The 24,596-nt window shown below is 26.4% G+C and overlaps 1 protein-coding gene across 15 annotated transcripts in view; it reads right to left on the bottom strand.

The window, feature by feature from the left end:
• The window catches only part of LOC126900317 (voltage-dependent calcium channel type A subunit alpha-1), a 126,445-nt gene extending 102,066 nt beyond the window's left edge, over nt 1-24,379 (bottom strand). For 9 of the 15 annotated variants that reach the window (XM_050675949.1, XM_050675943.1, XM_050675956.1 and 6 more), the window contains exon 1: nt 24,002-24,376. The gene's annotated coding sequence lies outside the window, so the exon portion shown is untranslated. Of the gene's footprint in view, nt 1-24,001 lie in introns of all 15 variants that reach the window. The other 6 variants (XM_050675944.1, XM_050675952.1, XM_050675946.1 and 3 more) reach the window with 3 other exon arrangements.
• Between the last annotated feature and the right edge of the window lie 217 nt (nt 24,380-24,596).

Raw genomic sequence — 24,596 nt, 5'->3', positions numbered from 1 at the left:
TTAATATAACAAAAGTGTTTCTCTAGTATTTTTTATTTTATTCATTTTAACATTAAATATGTTGCTAAATAACTATAAATATTTTAAGTTCAAATTATTCAGTCACGGTTATACACAAAATATTATGTACTCTAAATGCAAATTATTCATCCAATAAAGGGTCCACTAATTATACCTGTTTCCTATGACATTTCTCGAAATTTCCGGCGCTTGAATTATTTTTGTAAAATGTGTAATATCTCCCTCAGAGCTACCGTCAATAGTTTCAAGTAAACTATAACAGACTATTCCAATAGACGAATAGTTCAAGCGTAACTTGACATAACTTCCTCCTGTCTTTTTGACAGTCCCTGAAACAACCTCACCAGATTTCTTTACAGTAACCTATTTACACAAAAACTACACAACTTTACGTTTCATCGTGATCGATCCAATCAAAAACATTAAACAAATAAAATAAACGACATGAGTAATTGTAATTAACAAGATTGAAGTAGTTGATAAGTTTAGTTTGAAATTTTATATTTCATATACTACCTAACCTATAATTTATACCTAATAATAAAAAGTAAAAGTTCCTCGCATACTTATCATAATTTTATACAAAATGTATTACAAAAAATATTTCTTCAAATGAAATATCAAAAAATATTTTATTTAAAAATCTTAAAATAATAATTTTTATAAAATATTTCGATTTTGCTGAACAATTACTACCCCGAAGTAAAGAGATTTTATAAGTATTCTTGAGTTTTATACCAGTATCACCTACTTAAATACAAAAGATCTTATGACTCAGTTTATTTTCAAAAGATAACCATACCCTATTAGATACATCTTGAAACTTTAATGTTATTGGGTAATGGCTCCATATAACATCTTTGTAAAGCCTATTTCAAAGTAAGCAATTATTTTAATTAACAGAATTCAACGAGATGACATAAAAGTTTTTTTGCTTATGCTTAATACAGCTTTAGTAAAATGTGATGTTTCACCTTAAAACCATGTAATGCAATTAAAAACAAATAAAAAATTGCCTCACTTTACTAAAAAATACTTCACGGTCATATATATCATATCAATAACATGTAATCTTACGGTTTTATTTTCACTAGGAGTATAAACACTTTTCTAATGAGAAAAACTATATTTGGTTGAATATAAATAGTAATTTTTAAAGCTGATTTTGCGAGTAGAATTCTTTTAGATTAATTTCAGAAAAACTTTGTACTATTATATTTTATGAATCCCTTTGAAACCAACACTTATAACAAGATTAAGTGAATTTCAAATTTTGTGAGAGACCAAACGACCAACGTTTTATCTTTGCTCTATCAAAACAAAATTGTTTGCCACTTGAGACATCAAGCCCTGCTATTTCTAAACGTATAAGCCTATTTTTGCTTTAACAACAAGGCGTAGTATGCGCACTGGGTATATTTTGGATTTTCTTTAACCACGCGATTCCATTATTTTTTATCGCGAGCTATTTGTACTGAAAACTGAGTGAAATTGAGAACCAAAACCAATTATCAAAGCAACTTAGTTCTTAGAGAAGACATTCCAAAATGAAAAAAAAAAAGGGGATTGAAAAACGGACACAATTTTATTCTTCTTTATCTTTTAGATATGATTCTCAATTTCTCTTCCAATTAATTTATAACAAAATCTGTAGTACGAACTATTTGCTTTTAATATGATCATATAATATCGTTGACATGCTTCAAAAACAAACACTGTCGGTATGCGTATAATAACCATCCAATGACTCAATTATAATTAATTATCCTTTTTCTTCAAACACACAAGATTCTTAGCTTTCATATTCGATGATAATAACAACAATTTAGTGTAGTATAAGATGTGTCTTAGGAAATAGATTTTGAATTAATGATCAAAAAGCAAATATGTAAACCGGTCTATTTTTATGACCATCGAATGAAGTTAATGCTATAATTCTATTGGATAATGAACCATTGAAAGAAAAATTGATTTAGGTAGGGTTTGAAAAGAAAATGTGCACTGCGCTCGAATAGTATGTAGTGATGGAAGGAATACGTCTATTCATTTTAATTCTTCTCGATAAATCCAATTACATAATGTTCGACTGCCTTTGCTTTTTACGCTTTCCCGTCAAACAGTTTTTCCTCCATAGCGGATATGGGATTTAGCCGAACTCCGTCATTGCCCTATTTTGGATTTACTTTTATGAAGAAAACACAATATGCGAACACACCGCTCTAATCCCGGTATCAATAACGGCAAAGACGGGATTTTCGTTTCGGATCACTACCAAATTACTTTTGTCGTGTACTTTTCTTCTTATTCGTCACCTGTTCTTAGTTCTCGCCCCATCGATGAAGCTCGGGAGACACATAAATATTCAATAATTTAACAGAAGCATTTCGTAAGACGGTCAATTTCAATTTGCAGGACATGCGACCCGTCGCGGTTCCGGCTTTATTATTTGTTAACCGTTTAATAAACTTTGATTATTTGATATATCTATTATCAGTGCAAATAGCCTAAACATAAAATAATAATGCATGACACGCGCAGCTGATTTACACGGGAATACGCAAAAACCGTATTATATAATTGTATTTGATTTTATATATTTCAAGTACGATTACTCGACCAACTATTTTCATGTAAGAAAAATAACATCATTAGACTTAGTATTTTAAACTATATTTATATTTTAACTTTAAACTATAACTGATCAATTTTTAACCAGAACCATAGATAATTTTCATTATTTTTTTCATCCTTCACTGTCATTATATTAGATAATATATCGGTTGTACTATATGGCAAGGACTTGTTGAAAATATTATTGAAATATTTATTGCTTTCCCTTTGAGTAGAATGGACTGTTTATTGTTTGTTATATTATTAATGCCACTCTGCAAAGAGAACCCCGGGCGATATGATAAAGGGATTATGGTCGATCGCGGTTAGTATTACAACTCCCAATCCATCACAGCAGGGTACCTAAGTAATAATAGTAATGATAATATAGTATTATTATATTATCCACTAAAATTACGCACTTGCTTAGTATTAATAAGTGTATACAGCGAAGAGGTATTGAAATATTTTTGACGGTGGACAAACATATAGGACGGAGCTTAGATGGGGTATATTTTCGGGGATGGAACAAAAGAGCTATTGGGCTCGAAAGCTCTATAATCAACAATTCAGCCAACAATGAACGGTCTCTGGCGAGCACTCAGTTTGTCCAAAAGGGTAATTATAAGACTTTCTTTGTTCTGAATACTACACAGTAATATATTACAATACAATTTTACATCGGTATTCGGAACAATTCATCAACTAACGTGATACGCGCACAAAACTTTGTAGAAAACATTATTGAGAATATTATTTACTCTTCCGGTTAATCAAGCAAAGTAAGATTTGTAAACGTGTGCTTATGACATATCGACTAAAATATAATTGAATGGGAAAACAAATATTATTAGTAGTGGTAACCAGACTCGTTGCAACCATTACACAGGTATGTCACAAACGGCGAGAACGGACAAAGACAAAAATAATCGTCGACCGTTAGTAGTCAGTTTTATTTTTTAACAACCCCTAACTTTATTTTCTCTTGTATCACAGCATTGTGTTAAAAATGTCTGTTCAGTATCTTATAAGCGTTATTATTAATTCTGTCGACAGCGATTTGTTTATTGTATTTTCTCAACTACGCCTGGTGGTATAGAACATTTGTAATAAACGAAAACGAATAACACAAAATATAAACATTCGTCTTTTGAAACAAAAGCAACTATTTGCATTGTTTGAGTTTGTGCATTTCATTGTCTGTAAGAATAAACCATCTCGTGTACAGTTTAAACTCAAAAGATGATTGTTCTTCACATTCAGTAACGAAACCATTAAAGCCGATCATTTTGTACACCATGTTAAATTTAATATCATACATTTTACATGTCATGAACTTAACATGGTGATATACTTAAGACATTATATACTAAAAACATAGTATACAGAGATAAACTTTTAACAAATAAGTAGTCAGTTCGTATACTGATAAAAGCTATAAGTATAATAATGTTAAAATTTAGTAGTCTCGAAGCGTAGCTATAACCATTAAGTATAAGTTCTATTTTTTCATCAGCTTTTTAATTTAAATAGATGCATTTTTAACTCAAAGTCATGAATTATGTTTGTATTACAGGAATGAAATCCACACTATTTGTTATAAGAATACAACGTCAAAAATGTTTTAAGAACTTTACTATTAAGCGAATGATTATGTATATATTTGACATAAGTTTAATAGTAACAGACTGTAGTTGCTTAAATTACGTAGTTATTATTTACATTTATTTAATAAAGTTTATGTGATGAAGTTGTCTTGGAAATTTAAATGATAATTACACCATGAAAATATTCTATATCATAGTATACGTGGAGTACATATTCTGTAAACACCATATGCTACGCATTCATACATCCACTCACCAATTGGCAATAAAATGTTGTATTAAATAAGACTTTTTGGAAAGAAAAAATATTATTAATTAAAGTATGTCAGCAGAAAAATACTCCACTAAGTACAATATAATATTTAACTTGAGTTAATTGCCACATAAAACATGTTATAAATATAGTAATTCTGGTGAATGGATTTATTAATTTCGAGTGATTATGATTTTCTTTAACCCGGTAAATAAAATCTCACTTAATTTTTAAACAAGAATTTGGGATTTATTAAAATAAATTTTATAAGTGTCAAATTTCAAAATTTACAGAACAACTGTGTGGGTTTGTTAAATAATTGAAGTAAAAAAAAAAAAATGAACTTTTGAATGCACTTTATCAATAAATACACAAATAGAAACACAATATTTAATAAATAACTTAATTTAAAATATTATTCTATGGGCATTGGAGTTACCACCAGTAAATAGTTAATTCGTTTGATAATTTAATATTAATTGATTTGTTTTTCGTCGAACAAAAATACATTGCAATGCCTAAGATTTTATTTAAAACTAACAAGTCAATAATTATGTCGAAAATGCGCTAGATAATGCGATAATTGAATTAATTTGCCGAGTTACAATATTGCAATAGCAATTTATAAGTATGCTTTACACTGGTAATAGGATTGTTCCTATAATTTTTATGGTGACTAATTCTACGGCCTATTGTAGCAACGTACGGCGAATTTTTTTAATAGCACTCGGGAAATTCAGAACAGATTTTATGACTTCTTCGGGCCGTAGACTCGAGATAGCTTTGAGCGCATCGTGGCCTTTTTTACGACGTTATTTCAGAGGTTCAATTACCAAAGTATAACAAAGAAAAACTACAACCGCTGTCAAGTGTTTCGATTTTATACAAAATACGTTTTTTATTATTTATGTCATATTCACGCTTTATGGTAAAAAATTACCTATAATAAGTTTTTAGAGTGTAAAAAAAACAGGTAAACGAATAAAATCAGAATAAACGATCAATAATAATAATAACAATGACAATGTACAAAATGTCAATTTTATTATAATGTAGTGTCTAAACCAGCCGCAGTTGTCAACCGGTACTGTTTGTGGTTATTTTAATAAAACTTCATTTGTAACTAGACCTTACAATCAACACAATAACGTTAATCTTTATGACCACGAAATCTCACTCGGTATAATTTTTTATTATAGATTTCCTCATAAAAACTTAGTTGCCACGTAGAAAGTGTAGGCGCATTAGATATCAATCGCTTTCACTAAATTACACTTAGGACTCTTAGTGAATAGACACGTTAGTTAATATTTTAATATGTGACGAAGGGTACAACGCCGTTGGGTGTAATCGCAGAAGTCACAGTGACGTGTAAAAGCAATTTGCAAGACGACTGTTACTAGGTCATTAAAAGGTCGCGACCGGCTTGAATTCAGCGTTAACCAAAGTAGGTATGCGAGTAGTGTGTGAGGGTAAAGCGAAGTAACGCGAAAACAGACTGCAGTGCCCGTGTTTTTAACGTCCCGGAATTGCGTGCGCCCACAATGGAGCGTCATGTATAATATGACGCGTTAAAATGCCCCCGGCGCACGGTACTCACACATAATAATATGTTGTTACAAAACGGCAGTGACCGATATTCAAATCCAAAACTGTGCACGCTGATAGACCGAATTTCTGTCCAATGAGAATTTATATAAAATCAAAGTCGACACACTTGAAATCGGTTTTAATCTCATTTAGTTTAATGCTTTTAAATTGCCAATTGGGCAACTCGAGTCTTTACCGATAAAAATAAAATTAAGTTCCTTTGTAAATCGCTGTATATTTGTAAAAGAGATGCCGAACATTTATTTTAGAAATTCTATTCTCCAATTTTTCATTGAAATGTTAGACTTTTTATTAGCCAATTGCAAATGATTGCGCGAGACACATCCCAACTAAATAAGCAAAAATTTAATTTTAACTGAAATTATAATAATTAGATCACCCTTGTAAATCAATGCCAGGAGAATAATAATGTTCCGCATTAATCATCATTCATTTAAGTACGAATCATAAAATCAATGCTAATAAGTTAAATTAACTGACTGCTGCTTATGAACAAAAAACCAAAACTACAGAATCTTATTGACGTTAATAAATTTACAAGAAACATATTTTTAAAATTAAATTATTTGTTAAGCTTACGTTATATTTAAAAGGATATTTCGTCTTACCAAAGCAGTTGCATTAGAAAAGGATTTCAACTATGTGATGTATTGAAACAACTCAAATTGAGTTTATAAAAAGAGAAAAACTCTGAAAGTAAGAAGTTTTCTTGCGAAAATTATACTAGCTGAATAATCCATTGAATACAAAATCAAATGAAACTAAAACCTAGTATTCAGTAAAAATCTTAAGAAATAATGATTCAAAATTGAAGATTTTAAATCATGAGTATTGAATGAAAAAATGGCATAGTGTTTTATCAGTGTAAAATGCACTATAAACGTTTTTTTACCTTTTATCTCATTCATAATCAAAATTCCACATTTCACAAAATAATATTTCATTAAATTTAAAAAATGTAGCATCTTTTTGTAACCATGGTAATTTGTTTTGTAAATTATAATTGTTAAAATAAAGCACATTTCGTGTTGAGAATAAAATATTATAATTTATGGCAAAATTAAAACGTCCATTAAATCACCATTTGTGCAAAGTAAAAAATATATATTCTGCTCATTGAAATTCGTCCTAAAAACTATGAACAAATTACCATACGCTAATTTATTTGTTGTAAAGCTTAAATAACAGTTAGATCAATGCAAAAAGTATATACATGCAGTTCAGAATGTATTCGACGTTCCTTTAGTGTCTTTAAAATCTTCAATTGCTTAAATGATGTAAGCAAAACAATTGTTTGCAACACAAACATATTATTTAAATATGCATTTGAAACAAAAACCCTTTTTGATATATTCTAATATTCACGTGTTTTATTTGCAACAAAATTTACATGAAAATACAATGTACCACAAAGGATATATTATAAGTCCTGTAAAAAATCAACAGGAGTAATTTACGCTTTCAGGTCATCAAAAATGACTTTTAGTAATTGACTATCATGTTAACATTGTTATTAGTCAAAACTGACATAACTGAATACTTTTATAAAACCACTTTTTAAGTCACTGAGCGAAAATATATTAATTACGATGGTTGTCATTAACACACTACATGTCTAAGTGACTTCGACTAACAAATATTGTCTAGCTAAATTTTGACTAAACAAATTGTTCAAACTTATATTTTGAAATGAAGGCTGCGGTATCTATAAAAAAAAAAGTAATTCGGTGAAATATTACACAATTATGCTAACGGTTTTTTGGAATCTGGACAAACAAAAAAAAACATTTATATAATATTTATAATAACGTATTATATGATCATGATTATTATTAATTAATAAATAATTTGTTCATTTGATAAAGATTAATATAGTGTAATAATATTTTAAATGAGCTGTCAAAAATAAAAAAATTAATCGAATAAATCAAGGCTGTCAAGAACATATATATTTATATTTTTTTATAACATTTCATAACATACATTATAACTAATATTAAAATATGTGTACACATATTTATTTTATTTTAATGTAATGTTGCTCTAAACTCATTGATATTTCGTCTTAAAAAGTATGGGCAATTTCTATAGGATTTAGATAACGAAATTGAAAATAATAAAACCATAAATAAGATTATTTCTGTCAGCATGATAGAAGAATATATGACTATAAGAATATATATTATTCATTAAAAAGAAAAAGTTTTCATATGCTCTCATAAAAAAAGGAATGAAATATATTTTCACGAGACTCCTAATTTTAATTTGACGTTTTTTTAATTTAATTTAATTTACAGTTAATAAATATACAGCAATACAATGAAAAAACATTGTTACAAAAAAATAATATGAGTAATACTTTTATTTTAAATATTATCATTAACTCACAATGTATACTTGAGGACTTTATGATATTTTATAGATTAAGTTATATTTATAAGTTTCAGTTTTAAATATTAATAAAAATAAAAATTTTACTACAAATTACTCCCACACAGTCATGAATTCACGAAGAGCACCTTTAAATATATCATATCAAAACAAGAGACAGCTATTTAAAAAAAATAAGTGAAGTATTGAAGGTTTTCATATATTTCTTTTATTTTTATAACTTTACTTAGTATTTCTTTAAAGATTCATTGATTTTTATTTTAACAGTCATCTTTCTTATCTTTTTCTTATTGATAATATTGCGGAAATCTAAATACATTAAAAGTAAATAAACTTTTTATAAAACAGTACATTGAATAAATATAGGTGATATAATTTTAAATATTAGACAATAAACCTCATAGTGATACTATATCATTTTTTAGCTTCGATGCGAAGCGGAGAAGGTATTAATTTTACTATGATGTGTTTTTTTTTTTTTATGTCTGTTGCCACTTTTTCTCAGCTCTCACTGGACCGATTTCTTTTAACAATACGTCAAAAGATCACAAATTGTATCTAGTTGAAGACATTACCCTTAAAAATTGAAAAAAATTCCCTCGTTCCCCGCAAATGGGGGAAATATCCAAAAAAATTACAAATTTAAAAATCGCTAATTTTCGAAATTTTTTCACTTTTTTTTCTTAAAACTTCCATAACTTTTTGAAAAATCAACAAATCAACTTAATTTTTTTTTATACTGAAACCTTAGATATCTACCTTTTATTTGATATCAGTTTTTTGAAAATCTATCACTTAACCTGTTCATTGGGGGGGATTTAAAATGGCAACTTTTTTACAAAAATTAACTTTTTCAACTTAATTTTTGAAAATGTTCCGGAAATACTACGTCCTTCAAACATATATCAAATTAAAGCTTATTTTATGTACTATAAAATGAAAAAAAAAAATTTGTCCCGACACTTTTTTTTCTACATTTAAACGGCTGCCGTAGTTAAAAAAACACTATTTTTGTGTTAAAATTTTCGATTTTCGATTTTAATTTTTCAACTTAAAAATGCTATAACTTTTCGAAAAATGTATGTATCAGCACAAATATTTTTTTCTAAATACATTATAAGTACATATTTCATTTGACATACTTTTTATTACAATTGGACAATTTCTCCTTATATAGGGGGCGTTCAAAACTTAAAATATTGTAAAAAACATAGATCTTTTTCAACTGAACTTTTGAAAATGTTCCGGAAATACTGCGTCCTTTAAACATATATCAAATTAAAGCTTATTTTATGTACTATAAAATGAAAAAAAAAAATTTGTCCCGACACTTTATCTTCTACATGTAAACGGTTGCCGTAGTTAAAAAAACACTATTTTTGTGTTAAAATTTTCGATTTTCGATTTTTAATTTTCAACTTAAAAATGCTATAACTTTTCGAAAAATGCATGTATCAGCACAATTTTTTTTTTCTAAATACATTATAAGTACATCTTTCATTTGACATACTTTTTATTAAAATTGGACAATTTCCCCTTATATAGGGGGCGTTCAAAACTTAAAATATTGTAAAAAACATAGATCTTTTTCAACTGAACTTTTGAAAATGTTCCGGAAATACTGCGTCCTTTAAACATATATCAAATCAAAGGTTATGTTATATACTATCAAATGAAAAAAAAAAATTTGTCCCGACATCTTATCTTCTATGTGCAAATGGCTGTCGAAAATTTAAAAAAAAATGTAATGTTTGCGATAAAAATTACATTTTATCGGGATGTTTTTTGTACTTAAAACTGCCATAACTTTTTCAAAAATGAACAAATAAAAATAATATTTTTTTGTATTGAAACCTTAGATATTTCCCTTTCATTTGATATAATTTTTTTTGAAAATCTAACACTTATTCTGCTCACTGGGAGGATTTAAAATAGTAACTTTTTTACAAAAAATAACTTTTTCAACTTAATTTTTGAAAATGTTCCGGAAATACTGCGTCCTTTAAACATATATAAAATTAAGCTTATATTATGTACTACAAAATGAAAAAAAAAAATTTGTCCCGACGACCTATCTTCTATATGCAAATGGCTACCATATTCAAAAATATGCTATTTTTGTATGAAAATTATGGGTTTTGTATTTTATTTTAATAGAAGTTATTGTTGCTTTTGCAATTATCCATCAATTTTTTAAAATTAAACACTATCTACAGATATGCATCGAAGCGTTTCTTATGATAGTGATTTTAATCACTGTCAGATTAAATCAATACTGAACCCAACTATTTTTTACTTAAAAGTGCCATACATTTTTCAAAAATGAACATATCAATATAATTCTTTTTTTAATTAAACACTATCTACAGATATGCATCGAAGCGTTTTTTATTATAAAAAATGCTTAAGTAAATTATAAATAAGTCAAATATATTTGATTAAATATATGAGCATATATTTTTACTAAACCCAATAAATGTGATTTGAATTTCAAAAAACTTTTTGACGGATATTTTCTAGTATTCTCATAAAACAATTTTTTACTCTTTTATTCTTCTTTTACCATTCAATGTAATATCATGGTCAATTGAATTCAAATCATACTATGAAAAACTTCTTTTCACAGAATATATTTATCAGTAAAACTCTACGTTAAAACTTGTTACAATATTACGCTTCAAATATTAATACAAGTTTAAAATGGTAATATTCTGTTTTATTAGCTTTTTCCTAGAATACAATATTTTGAATTAAAAATACTGTAAAATATTTACCTGAACAGCAGAATAAAATTAAACTTTCATTTGACCTTCAGAGTATTATTTTTATTATTACTTTTAAAAGTATAACAACAAAGTTATAAAAAATTATATTACATAGTAATAGAGTTAATTATTGTAGTTAATAGAGTAGAGTTTTTATTTTATAGAAAACCAAAATTGAATGAAACTATGACAAAAAAAAAAAAATAATAAAATTTAGCACATTTCAAACTAAAGAAAAAACTACCCCTTTTTTAGACAATGTTAACAATCGATATTTGGTATTCTATTTCAGTTAAACCTAAAATTCATGTAAAGCAATTACAGGGCTCTTTACTTTTATTTTTACCATAAATGTCTAATGCACACGACTTATATTCACGCTATAAAAAACTAATTAAAAAATATAATTAAGCGATTTAGATGCAAGAAACAAAATAAAAATATATCAACTTGTATTATATGCTAATATATATAATTTTAAAATCAAATTTAAAAAAAACGATATCATCAACCTTCTTTTAAACTTGAATAAGTGTCAAAAGTAACGCATAAACGATAAGTGTGTTCGATTATATTCTATTTTACGAATAAAAATCGTAAATTGTAAATTCTCAAAATTATTTAAGAATATTTATTCTTATATTTAAGTCTTCTGAGAATATTCACACAGTGTATATCAGTTACTATTTCAATTAAAAAAAATTATAACATTAAAAGTTTTAATATTTCAACAGAGACATTAATACCGAAATTTTACATATTTTAAACACGAATAAAGAATTTGTATTGCAGTTAATGATAGAGATAACGCTTATTCAGATCCTAGTCAGAACTCATTATGAAAATTGTCGCCCAAATACACTACTCAAATGATGATATTATTGTCAAAAATTAAAGTGTAAATACACTAACTATGTACTTATATAACTATGTTAGAGGATGCGAAATTAACCTTATCTTTTTTGCGTGACCCGCTCTAAGTACAGTAAGCGACAATTACCGTTCTCACTAATTAATGAACCATAGGATTTAAAAGAACGACCCGTTCGATTTTACCACACAAATGTCATTTTCGAGCTATGAACACAAAAAAATTCTACGACAATATTTATGCATTTAAGTTCGTTGACACTATTACTTGGGTCTTTTTTGTGTGTTTTGTAATTTATCAGCAACAACGATTTACTTGTATGACAAATACAGTGATTTGATATTCTTACTTTTTTTTACATGATGTGTTATTCTCATTTATCCTTACCGAACACGCATTAAACGTATATATCATAATTTATGACATCAAGACAAAACCAAGAATACTTAAGTGCCATCAGTAAGGGATTCATTGATCAGCTATATTCCGCCAATAGCAGCTGTTCGTAAAAATTAAGAACCCTTTACAACAATCGACGAAAAAATTACCATAACTTTCTTCAGTGGTTACTTCAAATTTTGTGACATTAATAAATTCAAGTGGTTTTTTGTGCGTTAATAATGTAAGTGTTGAACATTTAAATATAAATTTTACAATATTTTAATGAATAAAAGCATAAATTCTATTTAGATTGCACATCAACGCATATTAAACATATCCATTATAAAGTCCATAAAAAAATTAGAGCTGTATATTCTCAAAGACAATCGGAAAATATACTAGAAATTCAATGTGTCACAAATAACTGCTAAACAAAGCATGTAAAACTAATTTGGTAGTTTTTCATTACTTAAACCACATGTAAAACATTTTGGTGGAAAATTCCTCTTTTTTTTTTTTACAAAAAATGTTTTTGATTTATATCTTTCAAAATCACTAAGCTAAATCATAACATAATTCTTTGATAATAAAAACAGCGTTTAAACAAATCAAATAAAGGAAACCTGTCAAAAAAATGATTACAAGACATAAAAAATTCTTTTGCCTTTGTGTAACAACGTATTTTTAAGTTGACGTATACTTTTAAGGAACTTAATGGAAGGTTTTTAACAAAAACTTAATTTTAGATATTCATAAACTATGCTATTTATTCTAATTTATGGACATAAAACTTTTAAATTACTAATTTCTCCGATTCTCATAAATAATAATTTTGTTTTAGTTTCCTATTAAATTTCATTGTTGGTAATGAAATATTGTTAGAAAGAAAAAAAATACCTTTTGCATTTACAATTGTGTTACCGTTTGTATAAAAACTTTGTAACCATTAATAAATACCCTTCAACTTAGAATTCACAAAATCATCTAATTATGATTATTATTTGATGCATTTAAAATAAATTCTTGTGACTATTTGAAATCTTATTAGCTCCAAATAACAGAAATATAAATGCAACTTATCTGTTTTTTTTACACATATTTATGTTGTGATGTATAACATAAAAAATTAACTCGTTTTCATAATGTATAAATTGATTTAATATAAGAAATATTTAAGTATTTTTGTTGGTAAATTTAATCTGTATCTGTAATTGAATTATATCACATTTAAGTGCATGTTGTATTAAATGTTAAATTACCATTACCTTATCTAATGTCACTCATTTTGATCAACTGTATAATATGAATTTTGACAAAATAGATATGGCGGTATAACAAGTACAATTACTCTGGTAAATATAAAAAATGCAAGTGTTAATAAAACAGCCCTACAGGTACGTTGGACCACGTGCAGAGTTAATTGTAGATGAAATGTAAAGCTGTAAAGTTAAAAGTTAAAGTATTAATACTTACTTAAAGTGTTGAAATATCAAAAGATCATAAATTTTGCATTAGTTTTGTAAAAACAAATAAAATTAAGGAAACAAAAAAAAATACCAAGATAAGATAAAGGCAGTCAAATAATTAAAACCAGCTACATTTTGCTTGCATTATTTTATTAAAAATTTGAAAAACTTTTACTATTAATAAAACATTTAAAACAAAATTTTAATACTGTCCAATAAAATAAATATATTTTATAAAATCATGATTAATTATAACTAGTTAACTTATGTTTATTTTTTAAGTTCTTTGATTTCTCCATTATTTAGACATGCAACCTAGAGTTCAACTAATTTTTAGTAGATAAGTCAATCTAACATTCGTTTTCTTGTGATGTACTTATGTATAAGCTTATGATAATATCTAATCAAATGAATAAAAACAGATAAAAGACTAACATGGTAGAATCGGGACTAGATGATTTAATACAGATGTGTGAAACATCTATCGTTATATATATACAGGGTGATTTTTTTATCATAACCCACTCAATTACTTACAGAATAATAATAATTAAAAATTTTTTTTTTATTACTATCTTTAGTTACACATTATTCTTGAATTATTAACTATGTAATACTTTTTAAGTTCATCCCTTATGCCTGGTAAGGGTGTCAACTTTGTTTTTTTAAATGGTAACACGTATTTTTAATTTAATAAAATGTTTGAGTTTTTAATTTAATAGTAAATGGCATTTGAATTTTTAATATAACTTAATTCGTTTATTAGATATAATCATTTAAAGTTTCAAATTTTTGAATTAATATACAGGTATAATACACAAGGGATTACAAATATAGGTAGCTAATTGGTTTTTTATAACATCGATATTAGCAGATACACAGCATTGTTATTATCAATTGTAGTAAGGCACATTGTTATGAGTTTATAAATACACTAACTGACAATACAGAAAGTATATCTATTGATAATCATAATTGATAATAAACAATCCGTGAATGAGACAGCAATGTCATAAAAATCCAATTAGCTACCTGTATTTACAATCCCATGTGTATTATACATGTATATTAACTCAAAATTTTGAAACTTTAAATGTTTATATCTAATAAGCTAATAAAGTTATATTAAAAATTCAAATGCCATTTACTATTAAATTAAAAACTCAAACATTTTATTAAATTAAAAATATGTGTTACCATTTAAAAAAACAAAGTTGACCCCCCTCCAAGGCATAAGGGATGAACTTAAAAAGTATTACATAGTTAAAAATTCAAGAATAATGTGTAACTAAAGATAATAAAAAAAAAAAATGTTTAAATTATTATTATTCTGCAAGTAATTGAGTGGGTTATGATAAAAAAATCACCCTGTATATAACGGTAAAACTAAAACATTAAAAACGTTTTAACGTTTCAACGAATCACCCAACGAAAATGGGCAGGTTGATGAACGAAGAGTAGTAGTGTAGTTGTTAAAAAAAGATAACAAAGATGGATTGTAGAAATATACTTAAATGATAATGTAAAAGTACTAGAGTTAGGTTTTCTCAACTTTATCAAAAACTGTCATACTATTAAGTTTTATCTATATAAATGACGTCAAATAACTCATTGAGTTAAAATATTTTTAATCATATTTAATATGAAAACTACTTATTTTTTGAATTATTTTCAATGAAAAAATAAGTTTATTAAATATTTAGAATTTTGTTAGATTAAATTCATTGTTTCAAATCGAATTCCTTACGAAACAACTAATTAAATAAATATAAATTCTCTCTATAGTTTACTATTTAAAAAATATATTTAATAATACGCATTGAAGTCTTTTATAGCCATGCTTATAGCATTTTTGAACATAAAAAAGTTTTTCAATTTCAACTGTATGATAAAAAGTTTTTATGTCAGAATTTTTAACTCTTACAGTTATTTTAAATTCTGTATATAAAACTATTACTTAATATTATGTTAAATAAAAATATTTTCAATATACTATGTAAATGAAGTAATGAATTAAATGCATTTATTTTTAACTCTTTATAAAATGAATTATCTATTTTTGTTTTAATTTGGAAACATGTTAAAATGTGTGTTCAGTATTTTTTTCAATTCTATAAATTTAATATAAACATGTTCGTAACTATAAAAATAAAATTAGGATTTATCAACATTTTTCTAGGAGGGGGTTTTAAGAAAATAAAATTTACTAAGAATAGATATCAGAGTCTTACTCTGCATATAATATAATGTAAATGTATCTATGTCTATAAGAGGACAAAGGTCAAAATAGTTAATTTTTTTATTTTGAACCTACTTTTATATACATAACAATGATTTCATTAAAAATAAATTTAGTATCTGTCTATCTATTAACTAAATTTAGTTTTAATATAAAATTAGTTATGTTTATTTAAGACGGTATATTTTGTTTTCCATTTTTATAATTAGCTAATAATCATATTTATACGTTTGAAATATAAAAAGATGAAGTAGAAAATAATATTTTATTATTATTAAATCATTAAAAAACTCAAATTCAAAATAACTTCAATAATTTAAGAAAATCAATTCTATGAAATAATCAAACTTTTATACGAAGTCAGCATTAAATTTATTTTTATTGAATAGTAGTGAATCTGAAAATCAAAGTTCATCTTATGGATTTCAATATATTTCTATTATATAAAATGTTATTTGATTAAGTTGAATATATAAAATTATTGCTTCATAATTTTTATTTTTTTGTTATTAAAATAATTCCGAAGGTAAAACAACAATATTGTAAATATTTATTTATTAATGACAACAGACGGAACTTTGTATATGCAATTTCAATACTTGCAGGTGTGTCTAATACGTTGTTGTTTACTTTTTTCATAATATGTAATCATTTTTAAGTTAAGATGGAAAATAATTTATTTTGAAGAATAATACTTTTAAAGAAAAACTTTTACTTGTCAAATAAAAAGTCTATATATTTTTTTTAACAAAACCTTAGAAAAATTTTGCACTGATTATTAAATAAATCATCCTTTATGCGAGTTATTTTGCTTTTCAGAATAATATTTTTTCGTAGCATTTATCATTTAACAAATAGTTTAGTTAAATTGTTTAAACATTTTCACCCCATAATCTTTACGTTGTACAATTTCACTTCAAAATAAATCGATGACAATGTGTTGTTTTCCTCCAATATTTATTAAAAAATACTCAAAAAAACAAATTGTTTCGCAATTATATAACTATGACTGATAAAAAAATAAAAAAACATATTTTTTTTTGTAGTTCAGATATAATTAGGTTAATTCCTGGTTCAGTGTCTAAGTAGAATTTAAGTTTATTGATCAAATAAAATATACTATGGTCTTTTAGAGACACAATATATAGAACGCTACTATGATGTGTATGTTTGCCTCAACAAAAAATAATTTTAATTGAAGTTATTCTGGAAAAAAATTAAATACTATCCAGTTAGTTGATAAAACAATATTGGCTATATAAGTAGAAAAATCAAATGTATAATATATTATTTTATAAATAGTACTTTGAGACTTCCGGTTAGAAAAAATGATTTAAGTACATAGTTATATTATAGTCTGATTAAGTACAAATAGAACGATTTAAAAATTCTTAAGACCTAATTTAAAAACTGCAAAAGCTACTCAAAAAACTTAATTGAACGTGGCTTTTCTTCTTTCGCTTTCAAAACTCGTGTCGTGGTTTGGTTTGGTAAAGCTGTGGATTACTTCAAAACTCGTGATGTTATTGAACACTTAGTGACGTGATGCGCGTACATACGTGCCACTCTAATATTTCAAAGCCCAAACGTCACAACTCGCAGTGATCCGTAAGGATATTCAACGTTTCGGAGAAAAAAAATAATAAAGAAATAACTATCGTTTACTCTCTAAAAAGATTTTGCGAGAGCCTTGCAGTTAAGCTGTTTCATCTCCACCATGTCAATAACGGGCTAGGAACATTAATATTAACTATGTGTGTGTCTATGGAATATCACACGCACAGAATAGATATCAATGGAACATGACAGCAATCGCACGTTAAAAGTACGTTGCGTCAAACATGTTCTGAGTACCATAACACACAACTCAATATCTTTTTTTACAGTGTTTATGGTGGATTACCGTGAGCCAATTTTCAATGGATGTTGTAGCATATCAATAAATTTGTCGGTAACAGGCGAAGACCAAAACAATAATACCGATACTTAGTTTCAATCGCAATAAAAATTGTATCTAAACAGTTAATGCATTCAACAGCCAGCAATAACAAAATAGCTCAATTTTATATTTGGCTGATATTGCTAAAGCAAAGAATACTATTGACAAAGTATATTATAATATACACCGCCATTCAACTATTGGAATTAAGTACATATTTTTTCAGCGAAGAAACCCTAGTTTAAACATGACCATTTTGTATTTTCTTACTGCAATATATTACTGCTACATCTTATGAATTCAAGTAAGTTATAATAATCATAGAAAGCCAAAATTCACTTAAAAATATATTAATATTATATGGTATGTTTATGTTAATTAAACAGAAATTGTAAGTCTGTTTAACAACTTTATAATGGTGCTGTTTGTAACATTCCGAGAAAATAAGTTAATCAAACATTACGTTTGAGCAATACACGGACAACACAAACAAACTTAAAGCTACATTCTAAGTAGTTCAAAAGTTCCAAAAATGTTCTATCGAATTGGTAACCCTATCCAACTATCACTAGTTCATTCATCAATATATAATGAAGATATGCTTTGCCAACCATTTAACTTTCTAGTTTGCATCGTTAACTCGTTATACTGTATATTTTTATAGTTCAGTAAGGGAGGATTTTTAGTTTTCAGTACTATAAGGCTCTTGGGTTTTACCAGAACATTAAATTACAGCAACAGTTTTCTTATTATAATTATTATTTTTGGCGTACATAAGATTTCTATAAAATACAATTTCTCGAATATTGATTATACTAAATTCAACCAAATCATAACGGTTTTACATTTTAATTTAATATTTTATTATGAAATATTAATTGATAAATTGCTACACATTCATTTTCAATATTATTTTATTAAATGACGCTAAATTAATAACTCTAATTTTAATTATTTATTTGCGTTTGTTTAAAATTCAAATCACCAATAATTGAGTCGAAAACATGTACCAACAACAATGGTTCATTCAACCTCATTGGAATGTGTAGGTATTCAAAGGGGGTCTCAGTATTGGCTTAATATGATTAAGTCACGTATTCCTATTATACAAAGTTTGGCAACGGAGAAGAGACGACTGTTTTGGAATATTCACTAATAGTAGTGCAGGTTCTTAAGGATTTGCCTGCCGATTACTTTTTATCGCATTAAAACGTACAAATAATTACAGATAATCTTTGTTAGATTTTTTTGTTTGTCTTCCTTACCTTTTTTTTTAATATGAATTTAAAAAAACAATTGAAATGTACTTTCAAACTACATTCCAGTGAAAAAAAAAGCAATACATTAACCAATCCGCCGGAGGTTCTATGGAAAAATATAATAATATTTAAATCCGTCCGGATAACGTCGACCACTGTTGTTAACGTCTTGAAACTTCCTTCGCCCCAAATGAATTGCATATATATATATATATATTTATTCCCAACGGATGTCCGCTTTCAAACGGTTCTTGCTCACTATTTAAATATATATATGTATTTTGTCATCAAAATACATTTTATTCTATGTAATAGCTTTGTCTAATCTTCAAAAGTTTTAATACACTAAAAATTGTCAGTGAATATACAATTTTTTAATTTTTAAATTGAAACAGTATGACAGTTATCTAATTGATTTCTGGTGGCCATCGAAATTGTAGAAAACATATTCTCTTACTATCAAATATTCCTAGAGAACCGTTTAACATACAAAAACTAGAAACTTTACTCAAGTATCTCATGAAATATTCAGTAACCTGCATTTGAGCCCATTCCTACTTAACGCACTTTGAACATGAAAATTCTGAACCTACTAAATATCATAACAAAATACAGTGGGACCATCGGTGTTATTTTAATGATAACTCGCCAAAGTATTCAACGAAATGTCATCAAATTCAGCATTCTAAATTTTAAACTACCAACTCGCGTCTAAGTAAAAAAAATTATATGATATTTCTATTATTTGCATCACATTAATTAATTATTTGAATAAATACTATGTGTTATTGCTGTTTCTATATGTTGTGCGACATATTTTATTTCCGAAAATAAAGCGATACTGATTTATCACCAAATTTTATTCGGCTAAGAAATGAATTTTTAAAACATGAAGGCTACAAAAGGCAACATAAAATATACTCGTACCTACATGAGTTAAATCAACAATGTCACGTCTTTTTCGAGTTAACAAATACGCCAAAAAAATATTATGTGGTACTTTATTTTCACTGTAAAATATAACAAACCGCCATAATATAACTGCTTTGCGGTAGTAAAGGCCGCGATTGTATATCGAAGAAAGTTTTTAAATAGTTTTTTCAAACTTATCACACCACAAAAAAAATTATCTTATTTTTGCAATAAATAAAAATTCTCTTTTTATCTATTTTAATAATGACGCAATATATTTTAAAAAAGAATATGGTGGAAAAGAGAAAACATTAAATTAAATATAATTGTCATAAATAATTCAACTGGAAGCTTTTTTTATAAATTTCAGTAGAATTGATTGATCAACATAATATTTCATAAACACTGTATTATAACCCATTCTAATAATAGCACAAATGATAATACATAATCCTTTACCGGTTCATTTTAATGGCCATTAAATATTCAGTTTTGCGTTCAGATGGAAATATTATGATACATTTTTATTCAGTTTTGTGTTTAATATAAAACTTTTTTTTTTTTCGTGCTGTGATTCATTGTTCATTAATTTTTAGAGTAAACGTATGTATCATTTGCGATACTTAGTATTCAGTAAACACGTTGCATTTAAAAACTACAATATTTCCCTAGAAAAAAATCAATTTTCCCACCACTATCACATAATAATTATTTTCTATTTCAAATTTATGTTACTTAGATATGTTTATATGATAAAAAGCATAAATTTTATAAGACCATATGGTTACAAATAATATTTAATCAAATTGACGATAAGAGAAAAAGAGTTTTATGGGCAATTAACTTAAATTTAAAAAAAAACTACCCTCCTATTACATACGAAGCAAATAAAATATATAAAATGCTATAAAAAATCCAATTAGTTTAACGTATATTCTCATTTCCTTTTATTATAAAACATTTTTTTTTAGCTTTTAGGTTTTTATTATAATACTTTATAATTTAAGCCAGTAGCATAATTATGAGATCGCAGAGGTCGCGCTTGCAATCTCTGACGAAATCTCTAAATCTAAAAATTTCAAATATTATGTGGTAAGGGATAATTTTTTATTTTACATAGAATGTATGGTAATACTTTTAAAAAAATTCAACCTATTTATGTTTATAACATAATTTTTTTCAGCAATTATACTTCTAACTTAATTAAAAATGTATTATTGTTTTTAATTCGACAGTGTTAGATTCAACTACATTAATATCGTTTTCTTTTGACACATTAATTATAACAATTTGTTTAGTAAGAGCTGAGAATTTTCATGGACGGACATAAAAAAACACAATCACAAAACCATTACCTTTTCATCTTCGCATCGAAGCTAAAAAATTATTAATTAAATTGATAAACCAATAAGTCTCGGAAGTTGACGAATTTTCATGTTGACTATTTGATTTAATGCTAAATAAACTAGAAATTCATTATATATTTAGAGATTTTTAGATATTGGAACATATTGCTCAATTTTACAATTTTTCAAAGCATATTTTATCATTTTAAAAACTTATGTTTAATAATATTAAAAATTCTTACTACATAATCTTGTATTATATTATTTTTAATGTTAATTTTAAAAAAGTTGATAGACTCTTTTTGAAGGTTATAAGGAGTTTTTAAAAGTTTATTTGCGTGTTTTAGTATTTAAAAATAAAGCATAATTTACCAAAATACCATTTATACCAGAGTCAATATTAACTAGATTGAATACTTAGTTATTGGCTGCTTCCTACTACTACAAAAATTATAAGGATATAATAGTACATAGTGTATTTCTGAATCTACATTCTGAAGATGAACTATACCTGTTAAAAAAGCTCAATAACTTATTGAGAACCCGCAACGGAAAGTATTTTAGCATATATTAAATTAATTTTTGGTTTTTACCAAAGAATATTAACAAATTTGAAACTTAAAATATTTCTTTATCGGAAGCATTTGATTTGCAATCTTCGAAATAAATTAAATGTCTCGAAGAGTAAAACCGGTGCTGGAATATTAAAAAAATTAAAAAATGTGTTGAATAAAAAAATAGTGGATTTCAAACAATAATTTACATTTTTAAATATTAATAAGGCAAAAAACTTCAATGGACGGTCTTCCCGATGATAGACTGATAACGATATAACTCACTTAATATATGTGCCAATTGCATTGACTGGTGTAAAATGTAGCTTTTCAAAATATAAAATATTGCTCCTGGAACTTGGTGATCTTAAAATTTTGAAACATTAAAAAACGTTTAAGTATCCCAATGCAACACTTTTAAAGCTCAGAGTAAAATTATGCCTGACGAAATTTAATTTTAATACTTTTTCATTGGTGATCATGCTAATTTTTTTAATGAGTTTCAGATATATAAATTCAATTTAATACAGACAATTTACAATTATTATTTTATAAAATAAAAAAATATCTTTTTTTATATTTATTCATTTTGTATTGTTTTTTTTTTTTTTTTTGTATGATTAATTAAAAATTAAAAATTTATTTATTACTTAATTATTTAAGTAATGATTTAAAACATTAGTTTTTACTATAAATGGGCTTTTTAAATATTTATACAAAAAAATAAAATATCAGAGCATATTTTTACTTTTTTAAGCGCATAAGTACACGCTTATTTAATAATTTTTAAAAGAATTAAGTTCCAAGCTCTACTAGTCAGAATTTTCATTTATGTAGTTAAATAAATACTTAGCTACTCTTATACTAAATGACAACTTGATCATTTTTATAGATAGTCGTGTAATTAATTTAAAATAAAGCCTTAATAATTAAATATTTGCTGGTAAACACAAGACAAACTGCTCTGAAACAGTAAACAATGAACTATGCATACTGACATTATAAATGAATGAGCTAACAAACAGTTGGTTTGTTATGCATTGTAACAATTACTGCTGTTGTGCTGTATCATCATTTATTTAGAATATCTATGAATTTTTCAACGCGAAAATCAAATTCTCGAAGTATAATAATTTATACTCCTGATTTCATATAAAATAAAATAGAAAACAAGGAGGATCAATTTTATAAAATAATTGGAATGTTTTGATAAAATTTACTAAGATACGCTAGATCATTTTAAAGAGTTGGAAAAACCAAAAGTCTGATTTAATAACGAAAATTAAACTGAAAATATAGAGAAGAAATTTATCCTAGCAACTGTTTTACTTATCCATATTAAATAAAATATTTTTATTTTATTTCTTTTTCATAATCTCGACTTCTGGCTAATATATTTTTATGTGATAATTAATTTATATTTACTGTTAATTTCCTTTAATTTTGACAAATTATTTTTCTAGTAAAATTTTATGTCAATAATCTTTAGCTCAGATAAAGTTAAATGTTTACCTTTACCAAATATTGTCTCAAAAGTAATAAAATTAATGAGAATCGAATTTATATTAGACTCTATTTTTCATCATTTTTTATTTAAAGAGATTGATTTTTTTTTTTTTTTCAAACATGTAAAATACATGAATTATTATTTTAACGCGAAATTTCCTCAATTTAATTTTGTACGTTATAATTTTTTGTTTATTTAAAAATGCATAGTAAAATTTCAGTTAAATATTTATCCACATTTTAGTTAAAAATTAATTAAAAAAAACTCACCAGGCCGTTCCGTCCTAGTCAACCGGTTGTTTCTGACAATAGCATAGTCGTCGGTGTTGTGATCGGCGACAACAAATGCAAAGCGGTTTACGCGCACTCGAAAATCGCTTGGACTCGACGTCCGTCATTTTTAAACATCGAAAAGACAAATAAAATAACAAAAGTATTACTTATGGCAAAATTAAATTCACTCGAGAATTTAACGAGGGATTTTTTTTCATCTACGAATACTAAAATACTTGAACGGACTCGCGGTAGTTATTACTACGACGGCGGCGGTAAACGACTACGGTAAACTGTGGGAGCGCATAAAAATCACACCCGGAAACGTCGGACCGATCGAACAGGTGGTCCGGGAAATGATGAGCGACGGCGGCTGCTACGACTCTAGAGAGAGAGAGACCCCAGGGCCGTACCGTCGAGCGCGCACGCCCTCTTCTTTGCCACCCGGTTGAAGATCCGGCAGCGACCTGTGGAGAGACCTATAACGGCCGTCGGCGCCGTAGGAGGGGGTGAACAGGACGCAAAAGGTTTTACGACCGACACAACACTAGTCGGTGGACTTTACGCTCATTTTATGATCCATTCATTAAAT

This window comes from Daktulosphaira vitifoliae, unplaced genomic scaffold (assembly GCF_025091365.1).
Source record: "Daktulosphaira vitifoliae isolate Bord-2020 unplaced genomic scaffold, ASM2509136v1 Scaffold_3, whole genome shotgun sequence".
NCBI classification, from domain to species: domain Eukaryota; kingdom Metazoa; phylum Arthropoda; class Insecta; order Hemiptera; family Phylloxeridae; genus Daktulosphaira; species Daktulosphaira vitifoliae.
This window is presented reverse-complemented; position numbering and strand designations above follow the sequence as displayed.